Below are 24,156 nucleotides of genomic sequence, written 5' to 3'. Positions count from 1 at the left end.
AGGAAGGACTATTACTTACGGGGCGAAAAACTGCAGCAGGCGACGGTGCAGAGGGACCTCGGGGTCCTTGTGCATGAGTCGCAAAAACCCAGCTTGCAGGTGCAGCAGGTGGTCAGGAAGGCGAATGGGATGTTGGCCTTCATAGCGAGGGGGATTGAATATAAAAGTAGGGAGGTCTTGCTGCAGCTGTATAGGGCATTGGTGAGGCCGCAGCTGGAGTACTGTGTGCAGTTTTGGGCACCGCACCTGCGCAAAGATATTTTGGCCTTGGAGGGAGTGCAGAGGAGGTTTACTAGGCTGATGCCGGAGTTGAGGGGGTTGAGCTATGAGGAGAGGCTGAATAAACTGGGCTTGTACTCATTAGAGTTTAGAAGAATGAGGGGAGATCTCATTGAGACTTATAAGATGATGAATGGGATGGATAGGATAGAGGTGGAGAGACTCTTCCTGCTCAAAAAAGACAGTAGGACTAGGGGGCACAGCCTCAAGATAAAAGGGGGGCGGTTTAGAACGGAGTTGAGGAGGAACTTCTTCACTCAAAGGGTGGTGAATCTCTGGAATTCTCTGCCCGTTGAAGTGGTGGAGGCTGCCTCACTAAATATTTTTAAGACGCGGGTTGATGGGTTTTTGATAAGAGAGGGGATTAAGGGTTATGGGGAGAAAGCGGGAAAGTGGAACTGAGCAGCGACAGATCAGCCATGAACTTATTGAATGGCGGGGCAGGCTCGAAGGGCTGGATGGCCTACTCCTGCTCCTATTTCTTATGTTCTTATTATGTTCTTATGTTCTTTCTTCTCCAACCTGTCCACCCGTGACTCCACTTTTAAGGAGCTATGAACCTGTACCCCAAGATCTCTTTGTTTTAAAACTCTCCCTAATGCCCTACCATTAACCGAGTAAGTCCTGTCCTGGTTCAATCTTCCAAAATGTATCACCTCTCATTTATCTAAATTAAACTCCATCTGCCATTCATCAGCCCACTGAGCAAATTGATCACGATCCTGTGGCAATCCTAGATAATCTTCTTCTCTGTCCACTATGCCACCAATCTTGGTGTCATCTGCAAACTTACTAACCATGCCTCCTATATTCTCATCAAAATCATTAACATAAATGACAAATAACATTGGACCCAGCACTGATCCCTGAGGCACACCACTGGTCACAGGCATCCAGTTTGAAAAACAACCCTCTGCAACCACCCTCTGTCTTCTGTCATCAAGTCAAATTTTTATTCAAAGGCTACCTCACCCTGGTTCTTGTGAGATTTAATCTTATGCAAAAACCTGTCATGCGGTACCTTGTCAAAGGCCTTGCTAAAATCCATGTTGACAACGTTGACTGCACTACCCTCATCTACTTTCTTGGTTACCCCTTCAAAGAAATTCAATCAAATTTATGGGACGTTGCGTTTCCTCTCACAAAGCCATGTTGTCCCAAACCAATCCTTGCCTCTCTAAATGCCTGTAAATTTGTCGCTCAGAATACCTTCCAACAAATTAGCCACTATAGTCATTAGGTTCACCAGCCTGTAACTCCCAGATTTTTCCCTGCAGCCCTTCTTAAACAAAGGCACAACATTTGTCACCCTCCAATCTTCAAGCACCTCATCTGTGGTGGTCAGTGATTCAATTATCTCTGCTGGGGGGCCCGCAATTTCCTCCCTAGCCTCCCACAGTGTCCTGAGATACAGTTCATCAGGTCCTGGGGATTTATCTACCTTGGTGCACTTTAAGGCTTCTAGCACCCACTTTTCTGTAATATGTACACTCCTCAAGACTATTTATTTCCCCAATAATATGTAATATGTGCACTCCTCCTATTTATTTCCCCATGTTCCCGAACATCCGTGCCTTTCTGAACAGTAAATACTGATTAGAAATATTGATTTAGGGTCTCACCCATCTCTTGTGGCTCCACACATAGATAACCTTGTTGATCCTTAAGAGGCCCTATTCTCTGCCTAGTTACTCTTTTGCCCTTTATGTATTTGCAGAAGCTCTTTGGATTCTCCTTTGCCTATGATTGATTGGCTGATTATCTTTACTATGGCAGAACATCTGCTTGCATTATGGCTTCCAGGCCGCAGGTGCCCATCTCATACACATGGCTGATTTAAGAATGCAATTAGATGAAAGCAAAAAGATTTGTATCAACATCTGACGACCTTCTTTGAGGATAACCACTTGCTAAACGGTGAGTTCAGTCACTGTGGTGTACCTCTTGATGAAAATATTTTGTTTTCATTCACAGGATGTGGGCGTTGCTGACTATGCCAGCATTTATTGCCTATCCCACTTGCCTTTGAGAAGTTAGTAGTATGCTGCCTTCTTGAATCACTGCAGTCCAAGTGCTTTGGATTGAACCACAATGCCATGGGGGAGGGAATTCCAGGATTTTGACCCACCTGCAGTGAATAGCTTCAAGTCAGGAGGGTGTGCGACTCCACAGGGAACTTGCAGGTGGTGGTGCTCCCATACATCTGCTTCGCTTGTCCCTTTAGGTGGTAGAGATTATGAATTTGGAAGGTGCTGTTGAAGGAGACTTGGTGAATTGATACAATGCATCATGTAGACGCTGCTGTCACTGTGCATCAGTGACGGAGGGAGCGGATATTGATGGTGGCTGGGGTGCCAGTCAAGCGGGCTGTTTTGTCCTGAATGTTGTTGAATATCTTGAGTCTTGTTGGAGTTGCCCTCAACAAAGCAATGGAAAACATATAATCACATTCCTGACATGTGCCCTGGCGAGTCATAGTCATACAGCACAGCAAAAGGCCCTTCAGCCCATCAAAAGCAAATTGATGCTGGACAGGCTTTGGGTGTCAGAAGGTGCTTTATTCACCACAGAATTCCAAACGACTGGTAGCCACAGTACTTACCTGGCTAGTCCCGTTCAGTTCCTGGTCAATGATAACCCAAGGATGGTGGGGATTTCAGTGATGGCAATGCCATTGAATGTCAAGTGGTGAAAGTTAGATCCTCTCTTGCTGTAGATGGTCATTGCCTGGCACTTGTGTGACATGAATGTCACTTGCCAGCCTGAATGTTGTCAAGTGGCCACCGACTGCTATGATAATTGAGGAGTCACGAATGATGCTGAACATTGTGCAATCATCAGCAAACACCTCGACTTCTCACCATAAGATGGAGGAAAGATAGTTAATGAAGCAGCCGAAGATGGGTTTGGGACACCACCCTGAGAAACATCTGTAGTGATGTCCTTGAACTGAGATAATTAACCTCCAACAAGCACAGCCATTTTTCTTTCAGCTAGGTTTGACTACAAGCAATGTAGATGTCTCCCTGATTCACATTAGCTCCAATTTTACTTGGACACCTTGTTGCCACATCCGGTGAAATACTGCCTTGATGTCAAGTGCACTCTCTCTTACATCACCCCTTGAGTTTAGCTCTTTTGTTCATATTTAAACCAAGGCTATAATGAGGTCAGGAGCTGAGCAAGCCCTGGCAGAACGTAAACTGGGCATCAGTGAGTAGATTATTGCATGGTCCTCATCTCGATTTGCATGGGCTCAGACAGGTTGCAAATCATGACTCCTGGGGCCAGAAGTCAGTGCAACCCAATTCATAGCCTTTATTTCTTCAGCATCTCCATGGTGATTCAACTTAAGCTACTTATGCTATGAAATCTTGTAATCTAAAACGTAAATTTAAAAATTGGCCAATCAATCATGTGCAATTTTTGCAAATGAGGTTCATTAGTAGACCAACACTGTCTTGGAAATAATGATAAAAGACGAATGTACAAAGAGCTATCCAATATTCATTGCATTAACTGGGTTTAGAATAGAAGCATTTTAACAATAGACTAATCAAGGATTGCAATATGAAATTCATTTGCAAATTTCATACTTTAGATCTTGAAGTAAATCCAACAAAGTAATTTGAGAAGAGAAACATATTGCTTACTTTGCATATTACAAGCCCCTGAGTTTTAATATATATTTAATACATTTAATTACCACCCTGACTATCAACTGGTGAACTGCAGAGCTGAAATTGATGATAACTAACAATTTTATCTATTCCTTCCTGCAGGCGTTGCATTCCTGTAATATTTCAACGCGTTCTGAAATCTTTGGTTCGCCCTGAAGGAAGCATTAATTGTCCTATTTAGGAAGAGTTATTGGGAACTCCCATTGATTTGAGTGATTTTCTGAAGATTATGTATTCATTTACTGTCAGTAGGCAGGTTAAAAATAGAGAGCCCCCAATGGTACAAACTGTTTTATTTCTGGCGGCACATGTTCCTACTCTTTATCAGACTGTGACCTATCAAATCTTCCAAAAGCACAATTTCAGATTTTTCAGATTTTCTGTCCTGAAATGTACTGAGTACCAGCCTCACCAGGAGCTAAAATCTGGGTTCAGAGGACCCCCCTGATTTTACAGCTTCAATCTTTCCAAAGACACTTTTCAGTACATCGTAAAGCATGGAGGGGAATATATTTGTCATCCTGGAGGATGATGTGAATGGATGATAGTAAATCACAGCCTGATTTTCTGATAGTTTTACTCACAGCCTGATTTTCTGTTCTATTATTCTGAAGGGAGGTGGACACTGGGCAAAGTGTAAGACAGGCTTCACTTTGCCCTCATACGTATGTCCTGTCAGTGGAGAAGGTTCCTGAGTAAGAGTGTAAAACTGAGAATTTACTCTAACATTTTTATTAAAACTGCATTCTTCTCCCCTAGGAAATTCAGTCATTGAGAACGTTTAATGCAGAGAATGACAGATTTCTGATTAACAATAACATGAAGGGCTAAAGCTATTAGTCACGACTCAGGCTTACATTAACACGGCAGTGAAGTTACTGTGAAATTTCCCTAGTTGCCACAATCCAGCACCTGTTTGGTCAATATACCGAACCAGCACATCTTTCAGAATGTGGGAAGAAACCGGAGCATCCAGAAGAAACCCATGCAGACTCGGGGAGAACATGCAGAGTCCACATAAACAGTGACTCAAGCCGTGAATTGAACCTGGGTCCCTGGCGCTGTGAGGCAGCAGTGCTAATCACTGTGCCACCATGCCACCCTATGGCGATAATGTGGGTAAAAGGTTTTGAAGTGTCTAATCAGACATAATCATATTGAACGGCAGAGCAGCCGTAGCAGGCTGAATGGCCTACTCCTAATCCTATGTTCATATGCAAACGTAACTGAAGACAACATCTGCTATAGCCACAGATCCAATTATTTTCAAATGTAAAAACCAATAACAATTATTTTAAGATGAACAAAATTTTTTGCAAAATGTCATAAAAGAACAATTTAAATGCCAGAAAAAAAACATATCATTCTAAATCATTTCTGTAATATTTCAATGGTTTCTAAAATTCTTAACTCAGCCTGAAGGAAGCATTAATTGTCCCACACAGAGAAAGTTATTAAGAGCACCAATTGATTTGAGTGATTTTCTGAAGATTGTACATTTATTTAATGTCTGGAGGCAGATTAAAAATAATAAACCTTCTCTGGCACAATCTGTCTTTCGTCGGCACCAAGTTTATCGGAAAATAGAAGTTTGGTGCAATTGTTCCAAAACAATTGTAAAGAACAGAACATTGACTGTAAAAATTTCAAATAATAACGTTTACATACCAAACCTTGTATATTGTTGCACAATGTTAACTCCAGATTGTGTAGTAATAATGGCAGAACCTCAAGGGGATTGGGCTGATTTAATGAGGAGTGCAGGAGAACATGCCTGGAACAGCACCAGATAAATCTAAAATGAGGCGCAAATCTGGCGACCCTACAAGACAGGAAGATATGCCAGCTAATCAACGGTAACAGCGTGCAGTAGACTCAGAAAAGTAATCCCGCAACCAACTATCAAGTGGCTCTTACTCAGTATGCTCATCGATACTCAGTCTGTGTTTCACCAGAGCCACTCAGCACCAGACCGTGGCCAGAATCTTACATCCCCAAGTGTTAGGTTGCTAGTACATTCAGTGCCATGGCAGCAGCATGAGGCAGCTTTTGCTTTCCACGTCCATAGGTATTTTGTATATGATGGTGAAGTGTTGTGCAGCCTTTTTGCACATGAGCCATTTGAAGCCCTTCTTTGATCAGTCACCATTTAAGGACTTCATCCCATTGCCGCGGGGACTTTTCATGCTGTGATGGAGGTCTATGCCAAATGTCTTGCAGCATCTTAGCCAGGCTAGTGGGATGTCTATTGATAGGGCACATTGTGCCCTTCAGAAACAACCTACACAACCCTCCCCCTGCAATGTATGCCTTCTACCCACTTTGCACAACTGCTCCCAGACTGTTAATCCCAGCCCACGAGCACTCATGAGGGCCTGCTACTCTGACCTTGGCAGAACCCTGGACTTACCTGTATGTCTGGGAATCATGCTGCTCATCTTCAGTCATTGTGTGCAGTATCCACAATGGCCATCACTTCCAGTTGCATAAGTTCATAAGTTACAGCAGTAGAATTAGGCCATTTGGTCCATCGAGTCCACTCCACCATTTGATCATGGCTGACATGCCCCTCATCCCAATTTTCCTGACTTTTCTCCATAATATTTTAACCCATTATAAATTAAAAATCTGTCTCACTCCTCCTTAAATTTACTCACTGCTCCAGCATCCACTGCACTTTGGGGTAACGAAATCCACAGACTCACAACTCTCTGGGAGAAGAAATTTCTCCTCAACTCTGTTTTAAATTTGCTACCTCTTATCCTAAGACTATGACCTCTCATCCTAGAATGCCCTACCAGTGGAAGCATCTGCTCCATGTTTACTTCATCCATAAATTTCATCATCTTGTACACTTCAGTTTGATCTCCCCTCATTCTTCTAACTTCCAGAAAATGTCAGCCTAAACTGTTCAATCTCTCTTCATACGACAAACACCTCATCTCTGAAATCAATCTACTGAAGCTCCTCTGAACTGCATCCAATGCCACGTCATCTTTCCTCAAATATAGAAGACAAAAATGAGCACATTACTCCAGGTGCAGCATACCAATGCCTTGTATAGTTGCGTGATTGAGATTAAGGAGCTGTTAATCATGTATTTGGCTGGCAATTTTCTGAGGCATTACTTCCTCTCTGATGGGGCAGAATTAGGCCAGTCTCATGTCAAAATAATTACAGGATGAGTTTGCCAAACATAGGTGGGGTCACTGCTGACAATACGTTAGAAGGGTGAAGCCACCCATACATGGACTCACATAAACTTCAGCCCCTCATTTCAGCCTTGGTCCAAACACACACTAAAAAGCTCAATTCAAGAATTGAGATAAGAGCGGCTGTCCTTGGCATCAAGGAAGCATTTGACCAAGTATGGCATCAAGGAATCTCAGCAAAACAGAAGTCAAGAAGGAATAAGCTCTCCACTGGCTGGAGTCATAGCTATCAGAAAGGTGATAGTTGATGCAGGTAAATGGTTTCACCCTCAGGACGATGCTGCAAGAGTTTTTCAGGCTGGAGTCCTGGGCCCAACAATTTTCAGCTGCTTCATCAATGACCGTCCCTCCATGTGAGATCGGAAGAACAAATGGTCTCTGATGATTGCAGAACGTTCAGTACCAGATTCTGGCTCCTCAAGTACTGAAATGGTTCATGCCCAGATGCTGCAAACTGGACATCATTCAGGCTTGGGTGGATACATGTCAGTTAGTGCCAGGAAATGGCCATCTCCAAAAAGATCAGGATCTGACAATATCCCCTTGAGATAAATGGCATCATCACTGCTGAATTGCTCATGATCAAGATCCTAGGGTTATCATTGACCAAAGATTTAACTGAACTAGCTATCTACTGCAGTGGTATGTTCTTCCTGCCAGATGTGGGAAATCAGGGAAGCAATCTACTCTCCCTGAAAATGTTGTCTGCAAGAAGTATGCCCATCTGCAGGTCCTCACAGACTGTTCTGTTGGAGCGATAGCTGGACGCACTGTGGAGCATACAGAGGACAGAGAGTGTAATAGACACTAGTTAAAGGAAGATTGTCACGCCACAGGTTCAGTCAAGTAGATGGGTGACTACCAAGTGAGACAGGCAGGTAGTGCAAGAGTCTCCTGTGGCTATTCCCCTTTCAAACAACAATACCATTTTGAATTATGTTGAGGGGGAATAGCCTGTCAGGGGAAAATAACAGCAGCAGCCAAGATTATGGCCCCACACCTGGTTCTGCTGTAGAGCAGGGTCAGGCAAAGAGCAAGCAAACATTTATAACAGGGTTCTCACTAGTTAGAGGCAGTTTTGTGGGTGTAATCGAGACTCCAGGATGGTGTGTTGCCTCCCTGGTGCCAGGGTCAAGCGTGTCTCTGAGTAATTGCAGAACATTCTTAAAGGGGAGAGCAAGCTCCAGAGGTCATTGTACACATTGGTACCAATGACATAGGTAGGAAAAAGGATGAGGCTCTGAAGTGTGAAAATAGAGAGTGAGGCAAGAGGATAAAGTGCAGGACCTCGAGGTAGTAATTTCTGGACTACTGCTGGTGCCACATGCCAGTGAGAGTAGGAATAGGAGGATTAGGCAGATGAATATGTGGCTTGAGTGCTGGCGCAGGGGGCAGGGATTTAGATTTGTGTATTATTGGGATCTCTTCTGGTGCATGGGTGACTTGTTCAAGAGGGATGGGTTAACCAGGACTGGAGGGGGTCTGATATCCTAAGGGGGAGATTTGCTGGAGTCAGTCAGGAGGGTTTAAACTAGTTTGGCAGGGGGCTGGGACCTAAAACGGTAGGGAGACAAAAGAGAAGGTTGAGAACAACACAGGAGTTAAAGAGAGGACATTAAAATAGGAAAGGCAGTGTCAGTAATCCTAACGCTAGACGGGTCAGGCAAGAGCAGGGCAGAGAGCAAGGGAAGTCCTGATTAAACTGCATTTATTTCAACACACAAGGCTGGACAGGCAAGGCAGATGAACTCAGGATATGGATGAGTACATGGGGCTAGGATATTATAGCTATGATTGAAACATGGCTAAGGGAAAAACAAGACTGGCAGCTCAATGTTCCAGGGTACAGATGCTATAGAAAAGATAAAACAGGAGATAAGAGAGAAGGGGAGTTTTTTTTTGGATTAGAGAGAACACCATGGCAGTACTGACAAGCAATATTTCTAAGGGTTTGCTCACTGAGTTTATATGGGTGAACTGAGAAATAAGAAGGGGGAAATCACTTTGATAGGATTGTACCACAGGGCCCCCAAATAGTCAGTGGGAAATTATAGAGCAAATATGTAAGGAGATTACAGATAGCTCCAAGAAAAATAGAGTGGTAATAGTAGGGGATTTTAACTTTCCCAACATTGACTGGGACAGCCATAGTATTAGAGGGTTGGATGGAAAGAAATTTGTCGAGTGTATTCAGGAGGAATTTTTCATTCAGTATGTGGATGGCCAGACTAGAAAGGGGCCAAAACTTGACCTCTTCTTGGGAAATAAGGAAAGGCTGGTGCCAGTAGTGTTAGTGAGGGATCATTTTGGGACCAGTGAGCATAATTCCATTAATTTTAAGATAACTATGGAAAATGATAGATCTGGCCCAAAAATTAAAATTCTAAATTGGGGCAAGGCCAATTTTGATGGTATTAGGCAGGAGTTAATTCGAGGAGTCTGTGGGAAGGCGAAGGGATGACTGATAAGTGGGAGGCTTTCAAGTGTGTTAACCAAGGTTCAGGGTAAGCACATTACTTTTAGAATGAATGGCAAGGATGGTAGAAGTAGGGAACACAGATGACTCGGGATATTGATGTCTGTGTCAAAAAAAGAAGGAGGCGCATGACATGCAGAGACAGTTGAGATTAAGTGGATCCTTTGAAGAGTTTAGAGGTGGTCGCAAGCAGATTAAGAGAGAAATCAGGAGGGCAAAAAGGGGACATAAGATTGCTTTGGCAGAAAAGGCAAAGGGGAATCTACAAATTCTGCAAATACATAAAGGACAAAGCTAGGGAGAGAGTAGGGCCTCTTAAGGATCAACAAAGTCATCTTTATGAGGATCCACTAAGAGAAAGATAAAATCCTAAATGAATATTTCTCATTTAGTTATTTATTTATTCTGTATTTACTGTTGAGAAAGGCATGAATGTTAGGGAATTTGGTGAAATAAATAATGATTAAGGAATGTACATATAACAGAGAAGGAGACGCTGGAAGTCTTAAAGCGCATCAAGGTAGATAAATCCCCAGTGGGCTGATGAATTGCAGATGGATTTTAATTTAGATAAATGTGAGGTGATTCATTTTAGTAGATCAAATCAGGGCAGGAATAACTCAGTTAAGGGAAGGACATTGGGGAGAGTTGTAAAACAGAGATCTAGGAGTACGTGCTCATAGCTCCTTAAAAGTGGAGTCACAGATGGACAGGGTGGTGAAGAAGGCATTCGGCATGTTTGGTTTCATTGGTCAGAGCATTGAATACAGGAGTTGGGATGTCTTGCTGAAGTTGTACAAGACATTGGTAAGACCACACTTGGAATACTGTGTACAGTTCTGGTCACGCTACTCTCGAGAGGATATTATTAATCTTGACAGAATGCAGAAGAATTTAATACAAATTTACCAGGACTTGATGGTTTGAGTTATAAGCAGAGGCTGGATAGACTGGAACTTTCTTCCCTGGAGAGAGGGAGACTCAGGGATGATCTTATAGGGGCTTATAAAATATTGAGAGGCATAAATAAGGTAAATAGTCAGTATCTTTTCCCAAAGGTAAAGGAGTCTAAAATTAGAGGGCAAAGGTTTAAGGTGAGAGGGGAGAGATACTTAGATAGAGGAAGTTAGAATTCTCTCCTTAGGTTTTTCTTCTAAGGTGCATGCTATTTGCCCCTGACTCATCTGTTCGTTCCTTTAATATTGTGCAAAAAAGAGAAATGTTGTTGAAGTTTTTCATCTTATGCTCATCAGGACAGATCTGCAAGAATACCAAATTGAAAGGGAACAGCAATTTATATGCATGAGAAGTTGGTGCTGATTGGTTGGCAAGAGGGCTATTATTGGTAGAGGCATTGCCATGGAGAACATAACAGGGAACAATTAACTACTGAGTTTTTGTTTAAATTCAAACCAGGCACATCGACTTTGATTGGTCAAGGCATTTCCATGGGGAATGAACCATGGCACGGCTTTCCATTAAACAAGCTTTTGTTTAATTGAAAAGGAGAAGAAATGATTTAGATGTTGGTGATGCCACTCTTTCTATTGTAATGATTTTTGCAATGCTACAAAGCAGGAGTTGCTTTTCTATCATTCACAGTATTTCCAGGCTGTTACCTATAATAACTGTAAACTACTTAGAAAAATTACTACAGCAGAGAATAACTCTAAGGCACAGAGGAGCAAATATTTTATATTTAATTGATAAAGTAGATGCTGGCATAGAGATCAATCTTCTCTGAGGCTATTTCACACTGTACCTGAAAAAATATTCTCTCAAACACCTAATTTCCACATAGATTGGTTATGTAAATGAACTAACTTCACAGTCTTCATTGCCCTTAAGTATACTTTTATCTTTTGCCTCATAAAGTGACATTTATAAACCACTTAAAATAAATTTGCAACCCGACGGTAAACTTTAAAATATTGACAGCTAATACTGGATCTCTCATTAAAAATGAGCTGTCGGGGGTGAATGTGTGGTGCTGCCTCTTACAGATAAGAAAGGTTTAAAGTTCGATCCTTCGTCTGGGCTGACTTCGATGATCTCAGCTGTGTCAGTTAGTGGGGTGCTACAATTGGCCTCAAAACCTGATCTCTATCCAGCAACTTACTGGAAAATTGATGTTTTGGGTGTCAGGCCCACACTTATCATCCAAACTTCAAAATGCTTGGTCTCTTCTCACTGAGCCTTAACCACAGGGTTCTGTGAAAGCATTTTAACACTATCTTTACTAATCCAGAGTAAATGAGGGTGCAATTAAGAGGACTGTAATGGAGAAGGAAGCTTCATCAGATGGCACAGGAGGAGATTGAAACCTATTCTTTGTTATCCTGCATTTAGAGTCTACAAATCCCGCTTCTTTTTCTGAGATGTCTCTGAAGAAGCCCGATTAGGGGAACAGAAGATTTGGAGGAATTTTAGCTGTTTCAGCAGTGCGGTATTTGAATATCAACCTGCAAACTCCTTCTACCACATCACTGTGAATGCTAACATAGGCTTGAAGCTTTTGGATGCTGGGTCCTTGCAACCTAAAACTGGGGACGTCACAATGCATGTCTATTCTCATCACAGGTCACTGACATCTTCTTTCAAAGGCATTTCATTTGGCAAATTACCATAGCAATCAGAAAGCATTGTGCTTCCCTTCTGCAGTATTCACCTGTATTCTCAAAGCATCCATAGCTTATTATCCTCTGAATAGTTTTAACCATGAAAGAGATTGTTGTTGTCTCTCTTCCTTCATAGTGGTGAACAAGGCATATTTTCATCTAATTCCCTCAGTTTGCCTGGTTATGCCTGGTTTGAATTTAAACAAAAGCTCAGTAGTTAACTGTTCCCTGATGAGTTTTACCTGGAACTGGTGGTTAACCTGTCGCCAGCAGCTTATAGCTTGAAGGTAGCAACTCCACACAAAACATGGCTGACCAGGCCTCTCTCCCACCCTTACCACCTGGCAGTAGTGTGGTGAAGGGAGCTTGCAGATTGATATTCAATCTGTTGGCTGCATTATGAACACACCTCCCCTGGCCATCAAATCCTTGGTTGGAACTCAAACCAACAATAACTCCCTAGGATGTTGATAGTGAGGGTTTCAGCAATGGTAATGCCAATGAAGTCAAGGAGATATTGTCAGATCCTGCTTTTTTGGAGATGGCCATTGTCTGTCACTAATTGTCACATATCCACCCAATGCCACACTTGCCACATCGCTTCTGAGCAACTGTGGGTCTTTCTCCTCTCTGAGCATGTACAAGCTTTGGGTAGGTCTTCAGTGGGTTAGAGAATCTTGCAAGCCGAGAAATGCTGGAGTGCTCCTGTTTTATTTTGTTTGCGACTGCTTGGTTAAACTTCATTAGTTATTTACCCAAAGCAAATGCTTCTTTTAACAATGCATGCAACTGCTTATTTATAGGTGGCGCAGTGGCACAGTGGGTAACATTGCTACCTCAGACCGCCAGGGACCCGGATTCAATTTCAGTCTTGAGTCACTGTCTGTGTGGAGTTTACGCATTCTTCCTGTGTCTGCGTGGGCTTCCTCCAGGTGCTGTGGTTTCCTCCCACAGTCCAAGGATGTGTGTATTTGGATGTGATCGGCCATGCTAAATTGACCATTAGTGCCAGGGGGATTAGCAGGGTAAATACGTGGGATTACCAGGCTAGAGTCTGGTTGGGATTGTTACCAGTGCAGGCTTCCTTCTGCAGTATAGGAACTCTATGATTCTATGAAGTTACCATAATCTCGCTCAATTTTCTCCACGGGGCACCTCCTCCTGTGAACAGATGCCCGATTCTATTTCTTGAGTTCTACTTGCCCCATAACCTGCACTTCTTTCACTAGTATTAAACCTGCTCTTATCTCTAAGAGACCTGGTAATGACAAATCTAGGACTGCAACTAATCTGATCTTATCCTTTAAGATTCCATAGTCAAATTTCCCTGTTTGTGTAGAGAGATCGCTGATGAACGAATCCATGCTTTCATAGAACCTACAAAGCAGAAAGAGGCCACTTGGCCCATCGAGCCTACACCAACAGCAACCCCACCCAGATCCCACCCCGACAACCCCTCATATCCACCCACATAACCCCCCTCCGCCCCCGACACTAAGGGGCAATTTAGCATGTCCAATCAACGTAACCTGTGCATCTTTGGATTGTGGAAAGAAACCAGAGCATCTGGAGGAAACCCACACAGACATGGGGTGAATGTGCAAACTCCACACAGACAATCACCCAAGGCCGTAATTAAACCCGGGTCCCTAGCACTGTGAGGCAGCAGATAAACAACTGTGCCACCATGATCTCTCTGTGGCACTCCTGCATTCCTTTCACCTAATCTTTGGTTTCTTTTATTAAATTTAGCAATCTATATTATTCAATTCCAACAGACACTGAACTAAAAGTCAAAAGGTTTCAGGACTCATCATGTCTCATCAACTCCTTGCGATGACATATAAAGCATTCTGTCTCATAGTATCACAGCTTGATATGACTCCTGCTCTGTCTTAGACTGCAAGGAACTACAAAGGATGTAAATGAAGTCTATTCCATCATGCAAACCAGCCTCCCATGCATTGACTCTGAGCACATTTCCCACTACCTTAGAAAACAGCAGAATAATTCAGGAGCCCACACACCACAGGCATTCTCTCTTCTACCTTCTTCCATTTGGAAAAAGATACAAAAGTCTGAAGTCACGTACCAACCGACTCAACAACAGCTTCTTCCCTGCTGCCATCAGACTATTGAATGGACCTATCTCGTATTAAGTTGTTCTTTCTCTACACCTAGTTATGACCATAACATCACATTCTGCACACTATCCTTTCCTTCTCTGTGTATCGTATACTTTTTCTGTATAGCACGCAAGAGACAAGACTTTTCACTGTATACCAACACATGAGACAATAATAAATCAAATCAAACATCATCAATGACATCCTAATACATAAAGTGGAGTAGTGACCTGGTATTTTGATCCTTCTTGTCTAATCCTGAAGTAGCTCTGTACCTTGTGAACATTTTTTTCAAATTGTCCCAGTTTTGAGGCTGTATGAGCCTTCTGCAATCTGAAATGGTTGTCATGTGGATTCAATGTATCTGCTGAGCCTTGGAATTTCGTTATGCTCTGTGATGATACTTGTTGCTTTGAGTCTGTGTTCATTACTGTCTAGTCGCTTCTTGTCTCAGCCTGTATCTGTGGCTCCAGCCATGTTCTGGTGTCTTGGTGCATTTTGTGTATTTTTTTTCTTCTGTCCTTCCTTCAAGGATCCCTTTTCTTGCCAGTCTTGTGCCTTCTGCATAAGGTTCACTGGGCTTTTTAATCACTGCCACCATGTTTCGTTCTATGGTTGGGGTATAAGTGGATTGTTGATTTTCCAAAAGTATGCTGTTTGTGTCAGTAGTTTACTCTCCATTTACACATTTAGATGTCTGCACGAGGTTGGAGTTTCTCCTCCTGTCAGGTTTCTATTACTTTTCATTTATGTAATTTGACATCATTATTACATTGGCATCATATATGCCTTTCACATTAACTCTTTACTCTACACACCCATCCTTCAAGATAAAGGGCATAAGACAACTTATTTTCAAGGATCCTCCATGTGGAGACAGGTGGAAGAACACTGCTCCCCCAACACGATGGGAGTTTTCCCTCCCTTTCAGTTGCTCCAATAGCGAGTTTTATTCATTCATGTAACAAGCTGGTGGTGAGCTACCTTCTTGAAACGCTCTATTCCATGTACTGTGGGTTGACCCACAATATCTTTAGGGAAGGAATTCCAGGATTTTGAACCAGCGAGTACGACCTAATGGCAATATATTTCCAAGTCAAGACTGTGCGTAGCTCAGAGGACAGTTTGGATGTGGTGATGTTCCCATGTATCTGCTGCCCTCGTCCTTTGAGATAGAAGTGTTCATGGGTTTGGAAGGTGCTGTCTAAGGAGCTTTGGTGAATTGCTGCAGTGCAATTCCTTTACCCCACACCTACCATGGCAGAGAAACAGACAACTCAACATTGATAGCATTGCTCGGTCGAGTATGCTGATGGATCCTGCTCATGTGTTGTGGTTCAGGCGCACTCTGGTCAGGTAGCCAGAATCAGCTTAGGCCAAGATCTATCCCATAGGCATCATCCTTATGATCAGGATTTGATTAAGACCTGTGTGAGGGACAGTTCTGCTTTGTTAAGCTTCAATCGGAAAACAGTCAGTTTTCTATTTCTTGTTAGTCATAGGGCCTTAGAGCTTTACAGCACAGAAAGAAATCCTTTGGCCCATTGTTTCTGCACTGACCATCAAGCACCCATCTATTCTAATCCCGTTTTCCAGCACTTGGTCCATAGCCTTGTATGTGATGGCATTCAAGTGCTTATGTTATAACTGAACATGCTGATTATTCTTTAACATGTGGTACTTTTCAAAAAAAAGATATAAAATATATATACAAAATATTTCTCCACCATTTTGCCCAAAGAGCGACAACATTTGCTATAATCTTGGGCTTTTCTCTTTTGAGAGAGCTAAGTTGACGTGACTGCAATTTTCTTGTAAAAGTTGAAAAGTGGCTTTCCATTTCCAATTAACCTTGTTAAAAGTGAATATTTAATTTCTTTTGTTCCACTCAATATGTGAAATGCACAGCTGTAACTATTGAATGTGCGACTTACCATTTCCTCACAATAATGTGGTGCAGAAAAGGTGGAACAAAGGAAATGTTGCCTGCAGGAACTGTTTTAAGAGTACAAACATGTAAGAAGGAATATTTTCTTTCATTTTCTTTGAATTAATTGTGTAAAGCATAAAGACATCCTTTGCTTCAATATTCAAAGTTATCTTTAATAATCATTCCTTAAGCATAATTGGAATATCCAAAAAGAAGTATGTTTTATCATCTGTTTTTTAAACTCGTTAAGTGTGTTTAACTTGGTGTCCTTGAATTTTGCTTTTTTTTAATGTGCCCTCTGGCAAGGATTTATTCAATGAAATAATATTAAAATGCTAAAAATTATCGAATTATTACACATACATGATATCAAGGAACAGCCATGAAAAGAAACATTTGCATTCATGTAACATTTAGCAATCTCTCAGCAATATTTATAAGGATTGAACATGTGACGTTGTTATCCAAGCCTGACTGCTATTTCCACGCAGCAAGACTCCACAAATAATAACTGAATTATGAAGTGGTAGGATTTTGGTAGATTTGGTTAAATAAAGACAATCAAAAAGGACACAGGCAAAATATTGTTGTCTTTCCTTCTGTAAACAGTTACAAGGCATATTCGCCTGAGCCACCAGGTCGACACCATTTCCAACAATACGCACAAATGCGAAATATCAACTTTGATGCTTAAGTGATGATTTCAAGGTCTGACATAGATTTAATCACTCTCTGAAAGAGCGGCAACAGCACAATCAATTAGGTCAAGCATTACATGGAGCAGAATTCAATTGGACTGGCCAAATAAATACTGTGGTTACAAGAACAGATTTGTGGCTCAGAAACTTATGGTTTGTAACTCACCACCTCACTCCCCAGAGACTGGCCACAAAGCACAAGTCAGGTATGTGATGAAATACTGACCAATTGCCTGGCTGAGTGCAGCTCCAACAACCCACAAGAGGTTTGACACCATCCAGGGCAAAGCAGCCTACTTGACCAGTATCCTTTCCACAAACTTTCACTCCCCACATTACAGGTGCTCAGTGGCAACAATGTATACCATCTACAAGATGCACTACAGAAATTCACCAAGACTCCTTACACAGCACCATCTAAATCCTCGACCACCACTACCAGCTGAAAGTACAAGGGCAGAAGATACAAGAGAACAGCACCACCTGGAAGGCCTCCTTTAAGCCTCTCATTGTTCTGACTTGGAAATACAAAAAAACTCCTTCACTGTTGCTGAGTCAAAATCCTGGAAATCTATCCCGAAGAGCATTCTGGATGCCCCTACACTACATAGACTGCAGCGGTTCAAGAAGGCAGCTCACAATCATCTACTCAAAGACAATGAGTGATGGGCAATAAATATTGGCCGAGCCAGTGAAGTCTACATCCCAAAATGAATAATAACTAAATAAAATACCTTGCCTGAAACTAAAAGTTTATTTATTAGTCACGAGTAAGCTTACATTAACACTGCAATGAAGTTACTGTCAAAATACTCAAGTCACCACACTCTGGCACCTGTTCGGGTACACTGAGGGAGAATTTAGCATGTCCAATGCACTTAACCAGCACATCGTTTGGACTGTGGGAAGAAACAGGAGCACCCAGAAGAAACACAGACAGTTATGGGGAGAATGGGCAAACTCCGCACAGACAGTGACCCAAGCTGGGAATGGAACCCGGGTCCCTGGTGTTGTGATGCAGCAGTGCTAACCACTGTGCCAGCGTGCCACCCCACTTTGGTTCCTGTTTGGCTGGAAGTCTAATTGGTCGCTCTTATTAGAGGTTACTGAGGGTAGTACAAGTTTTGAGGATCAGTATAATCAGACTCCTCGCACACACTCCCACTGAAGGTTTGGAGTGCTCTAATTGACACACACTGAGAGGTTCCAGGGATGGTTCAGGAGTACGAGAAAGTGCATGGATTGTCAGAAGCAGTTCATGAGCTCCCAACGGCGGAGATTCAGAGAGAGATGGATCAAATTGAACGGCAGAGCAGGAATGAATCGCCATCTGATCCACTCTTGCTCCTGTTTTTTTATGTTCTTATATGCTGCAGTTCCAGGGGATAAGATGTCCCCATGCTCTGCTGTTCCTCACCTTCTGCAGTAGCCTGGCCTCAGCTCTTTCTCCCTCCCTTATCCAGACCAAAGGAAACACTTAGCAAGATATCCATGATCAAACGCTCCCCCTATTCTAATGACTGTTTTCAGGTATTAAATATGATGGTGTAGCACTTTAGGTGAAATTCTCAGGGAATGTATGGCATAAATGTTTCTCAAGTGTTGGCAAAGCCTTTTCAAAGTGGTGCAGAGTATTCGCCAATGTGGTTCAGAGCTTCACAGCTCTAGTAGCAAGTGTACATAAAGTGGTGACTATGCCAATTAGTAGCACTTAAATTCTATATAGTGAAGGATTTACTTCAAACAGCTGCTCTCTATTAGAAGAGGGTGTTCAGATAAGTTTAAGCTACCAAAGTGCTGTGCAGTTTATTTAATTATAGATTCCCTACAGTACAGAAGGGGGCCAATCGGCACCAACCAGATCCCACCAGGCCCTATTCCTTCAACTCCACGCATTTACCCTGCTAATCCCCCGACACTAGGGCCACTTGAGCGTGGCCAATCAACCTAACCAGCATATCTTTGGAGCACCCAGAGGAATCCCAAGCAGATACAGGGAGAAAGTGCAAACTCAAAACAGACAATGACCCGAGGCCAGAATTGAACCTGGATCCCTGGCGCTGTGAGGCAGCAGTACTAATCATTGTGCCACCTAAATGATTGCCAACATACTATAAGTGGCAATTAGCTGCTTATTGAGCTTCTTGGCAGCTGTTCCTCGCATTGGTGTCAACTCCTCTCCTAAAATGGCATCCTGCATGGAATGTGAAACCAGAGTTTCAGCTCAAAACCCCACCTTGGTCACTTTGGAAGTTCCTTGGTACAAGAAAGCAAGTTGAAAATCACCCCTTAGGCCTGTGAGCCACTTTTATCCCCAAATTGGATCTACATTCTGCAACAGCACCAATCTCAGGAATGAGAGAAATATTCCACTGCAGACTGTAACCCACATCATTTTGAAATAAAGTGAACATTGACACCAAATTTAGAGTGCAAATTTACTGTTGGTGTAAGGTGGGAAGCACTTCAAATTGAAGGGAATCGTATACTATCTACTTCCAATAGTAAACATTTATATATGTTCAATTCAGAAATTCTGACTTTGGCGTTACCTGCCCAAGTCATTACTTCCTGCTTTAAACCCGATTTTTAAACCTGCTGACCTGGGTTGGAAGTTGCAAGTTGTAAATGGGGGTTACGGTGATATAGTGGTGATGTTGCAGGACATGTCATCCAGAGACCCAGGTTAATGCTCTAGGGACAGGGGTTCAAATTCCACCATGGACATTGGTGAATTTAAATTCAATGAATAAAGCTGGGATTGAAGGCTGGTCTTACTATGAACCTATTGTAAATTATTGTCAAACCCTATCTGTTTCACTAATGCCCTTTATAGAATACACAATTCTTAACTGGTCTAGCCCACTTATGACTCCAAATGCAATGTGATTGACTTTTCACTGAAATGGCCTAGCAAACCACTCAGCTCAACTCAGTTAGGGATGAACACTGATGCCCAAAGAGTGCAGCTCCAACAAGTCTCAAAAAGCTTGACACCATCCAGGAAAAGCAGTGCACTTGATTGGCAACCCATTCAAGACCTTCAACAGTCATTACATCGACTGCTGATGTGCAATGGCAGCAATGTGTACCATCTACAAGATGCGCTTCTGGAAGACACCAATGTCCCTTAACAGCATCTTCCAAACCCATGACCATTACTACTACCTAGAAGCACTAGGGCAGCAGATAAATGGGAACACCATTACCTGCAAATATTTACTAGAATGCTACCGGGACTTGATGGTTTGGGTTATAAGGAGAGGCTGGATAGACTGGGACATTTTTCCACTGGAGCTACAGAGGCTGAATAGTGATCTTATACAGGTCTATAAAATAATGAGAGGCATAGATCAGCTAGATAGTCAATATTTTTTCTCAAAAGTAAGGGAGTTTAAAACTAGAGGGCATAGGTTTAAGGTGAGAGGGGAGAGATACAAAAGTGTCCAGAGGGGCAATTCTTTTGCACAGAGGGTACTGAGTATCTGGAACAAGCTGCCAGAGGTAGTAGTAGAGGCAGGTACAATGTTGTCTTTTAAAAAGTGTTTAGATAGTTACATGGGTAAGATGGGTATAGAGGGATATGGGCCAAATGTGGGCAATTGGGATTAGCTTAGGGGTTTAAAAAAAAAGGGCAGCATGGACAAGTTGGGCCAAAGGGCCTGTTTCCATGCTGTAAACTCTATGACTCTACCGCAAACAGAATACTGTGTTGTGTGCTATTGTTGATTAAAACTGTCGACTGACAAGCAGTGATTTGTTTTCAGTATTACAGTACCAGGTTTTTATTGTTCAGCACAGATGTTTTTACATTTTCTGCTGTTGTGCATTTTCATTGTATAAGCAATTTGGGATTTGCACCTTTTCTTACTTTGACGAGTCCAATCCCTGCAGCAAATGACCTTGGTAATTTAACAAATTCCATTACGTTTTACCTCACAACCTTGTTGCAAAATTGTACAATCCAGATGGTTATTAGCAGGCATCCATTTGTGCAATTCCACGTTATATTTTTAACAAAGGATGACTTTGTATTCTTGGCATTAATGAAGAAATTTGATTTGATTTAATATGTTATTGTCACATGTGTTGGGATACAGTGAAAAGTATTATTTCTTGTGTGCTATAAAATCAAAACATACCATTCATGGAGTACATAGGGGAGAAGGAAAGAATGGGGTGCAGGACGTAATGTTGCAGTTACAGGTAGGGTGAAGAGAAAGATTAGCTTAATATATGGTAGGGCCATTCAAAAGTCTGATGCGAGCCGGGAAGAAGCTGTTTTTGAGTTGGTCGGTATGTATTTTGAGACGCTTGTATCATTTTTGCTTTGGAAGAAGGTGGAAGAGAGTATGTCTGGGGTGTGTGAGGTCCTTGATTATGCTGGGCTGCTTTTCTGAGGCAATGGGAAATGTAGACAGAGTCAATGGTTAAGAGGCTGGTTTGCATGATGGATTGAGTGAAATTCACAACCCTATTTAGGGGATAACAAATGCTTACTTTCTAATTGTGTTGATAGTCTCTGCTGGCCTTAGATAGCAGATAGAACATTGAACACTACAGCACAAAACAGGCCCTTCGGCTCACAAGTTGCACTGATCATATTCATGCCTACCAGGCCATAGAACTATCTGTAACTCCCAATCCCATTAAATTCCATGTACTCATCTGGAAGTCTTTTAAAAGACCCCAGCGAGTTCGCCTCTACCACCACCGACGGCAGTCGATTCCACTCACTCACCACCCACTGTGTGAAAAATTTACCCCTGACATCTCCTCTGTACTTGCTCCCCAGCACCTTAAACCTGTGTCCTCTCGTAGCGACCATTTCAGCCCTGGGAAATAGACTCCGAGAATCCACCGTATCTATTCCTCTCAACATTTTATAAACCTCTATCAGGTCGCCTCTCAACCTTCGTCTCTCCAGGGAGAAGAGACCTAGCTCCCTCAACCTATCTTCATAAGGCACGCCTCCCAATCCAGGCAACATCCTTGTAAATCTCGTCTGCACCCTCTCAATAGCTTCCACATCCTTCCTGTAGTGAGGCGACCAGAACTGCGCACAGGACTCCAAGTAGGGTCTGACAAGGGTCTTATAAAGACAGATCTTTGACATTTTCCACAAACAGGTGCCATCCTAGAAATTGCAAGAGTAAGAGTTTCATTTTGTTCTTCATCATTATTCAAGCTTGGCATTTCCAGAGCAACAAATGACCGTGTGTAACTAATTTCTCCCATTGAAACTGCCCTCTACTGAGATGTTTAGAATTCCAAATTTTTCTTGTCTATTCAAATACAATTTCAACCAACTGTTTCAAAGGTTGAACATTTTTCCATTGGAAAAGTGACGCAAATCAACAGGTGGATCCGTTGTTGAGCACGTATGATAATTTCAGCGAGGATTTCAAAAATATTTATGTCAGGTCTAACTTTGCATTCTTGGATGAATACAACTTTACTCCAAAGTTTTTCCATTCTAATGGATGGCCACATTTGTGTTATTAATCACAAAATTAACAGAATTTGTGGAGATTGTTGAGGAGATAATTCATTGGGCTGCTGCTAATCTGTTGATAATTTATTGGTCTGCTGCTAATTTGTTGAAACAGAATGAAGATTTTCATCTGGGATTGTCATTAGATGTCAGTTTAATGGGGCAGCTAAATCTGTATCCTGTTACAAATCACTCTGCTGTCACAGTAGATCTTATGAGGGGGACTGGCGGACATGCAATTCTTGACTGGATCTAATTCTTTTAGGCCAGTGTGGTGGCACTTTTGGGTGACGCTGGATGCACAATACAAAGAGAATGAACTGAATACTTAGTAATTTATATGTAACAGACAAAAAACAAGGAACAAAGATAAATAAAGTACGGCACAGGAACAGGCCCTTCAGTCCTCCAAGCCTGTGATGATCATGATACCCGAATTAAACTAAAAATACCTTCTGCTCTTATTTGTCCATATCCCTCTATTCCCTTCCCATTCATGTACCCAGCCAGATATCTCTTAAATGTTGCTAATGTGCCTGCTCCCACCACCTCCTCTAGCAGTGCGTTCCGGGCAACCACCATCTCTGCGTGAAAAACTTGCCATGCACGTCTATCTGAAACTTTCTCCCTCTCACCTATGCCCCCTAGTAATTGACACTCACACCCTTGGAAAAAACCTCTGATTATCCACCCTGTCTATGCCTGTCATAATTTTGCAGACCTTTATCAAGTATCCCCTCAGCCTCCATCTTTCCAGTGAAAACAATCCTAATTTATTCAACTTCTTCTTGTAGTCAGACCAGGGAGACCAGGTAACATCCTGGTGAACCTTCTTTGAACTCTCTCCAAAGCTTCTATGTCCTTTGGGTAGTGTATCACCAGGATTGCATGTAATACTCCAAATGTGGTCTAACTAGGGTTTTATATAGCTGCAAACTTGTTTCCCAACTCTTGTACGCAATGCCCTGGCTGATGAAGGCAAGCGGGCCATATTCTTCCTGAATCACTTTGGCCACTTGTGTTGCCATTTTTAGGGAACTGTGGACCTGCACATCCAGATCACTCTGCATGTTAAAGTTCCTAAGGGTTCTGCCATTTATAGTATGCCTAACTTTGATCCTCCAAAATGCATCATCTCGCCTTTGTCTGAATTAAACACCATCTCTTATCTGTGTTTGTCCAATTCTTGTTAGAATTGTTGAGCAAAATCATACATGTAAGGCTAACTCATAACAAGGTGTAAGCAGTTTTATTTGTGGGTATAGGACAGTCGGCCAGTGGGAAGCACCCCTGCCTCTGAACCAGAAGCTTGGGGTTTGAGTCCTACTCAGGACTTGATGGAAGTTGTGTTCATAATGGAGCCAAATAGGTTGAGTGTCAAAATCTTACATGCACGCCAATGGCTGGCAGTGAGAATAGGAGAAGTTTCTGGTCAGCCATGCTTGATGTAGAGTAGTTCCCCTCAAGCTATAAACCTCTGGCAACAGACTAGTGACCTGTTCCAGGAACTGCGAGCTAAGAGTACAGACAAATGTCTGCCTTAGTGCACAACTCGGTGTGGGAATAGTTCAGTTCAAACCTTTAAAAATCAGTTAGAGTGAAAGAGATAAAAAGAGCAGCTGGCCTTGTGGGATATGTGTCTG

Source organism: Carcharhinus amblyrhynchos, chromosome 1 (genome assembly GCF_965287045.1).
Source record: "Carcharhinus amblyrhynchos chromosome 1, sCarAmb.v2.hapA, whole genome shotgun sequence".
Classification (NCBI taxonomy): domain Eukaryota; kingdom Metazoa; phylum Chordata; class Chondrichthyes; order Carcharhiniformes; family Carcharhinidae; genus Carcharhinus; species Carcharhinus amblyrhynchos.
The sequence above is the reverse complement of the archived record's forward strand: the minus strand, read 5'-3'. Positions refer to the sequence as shown.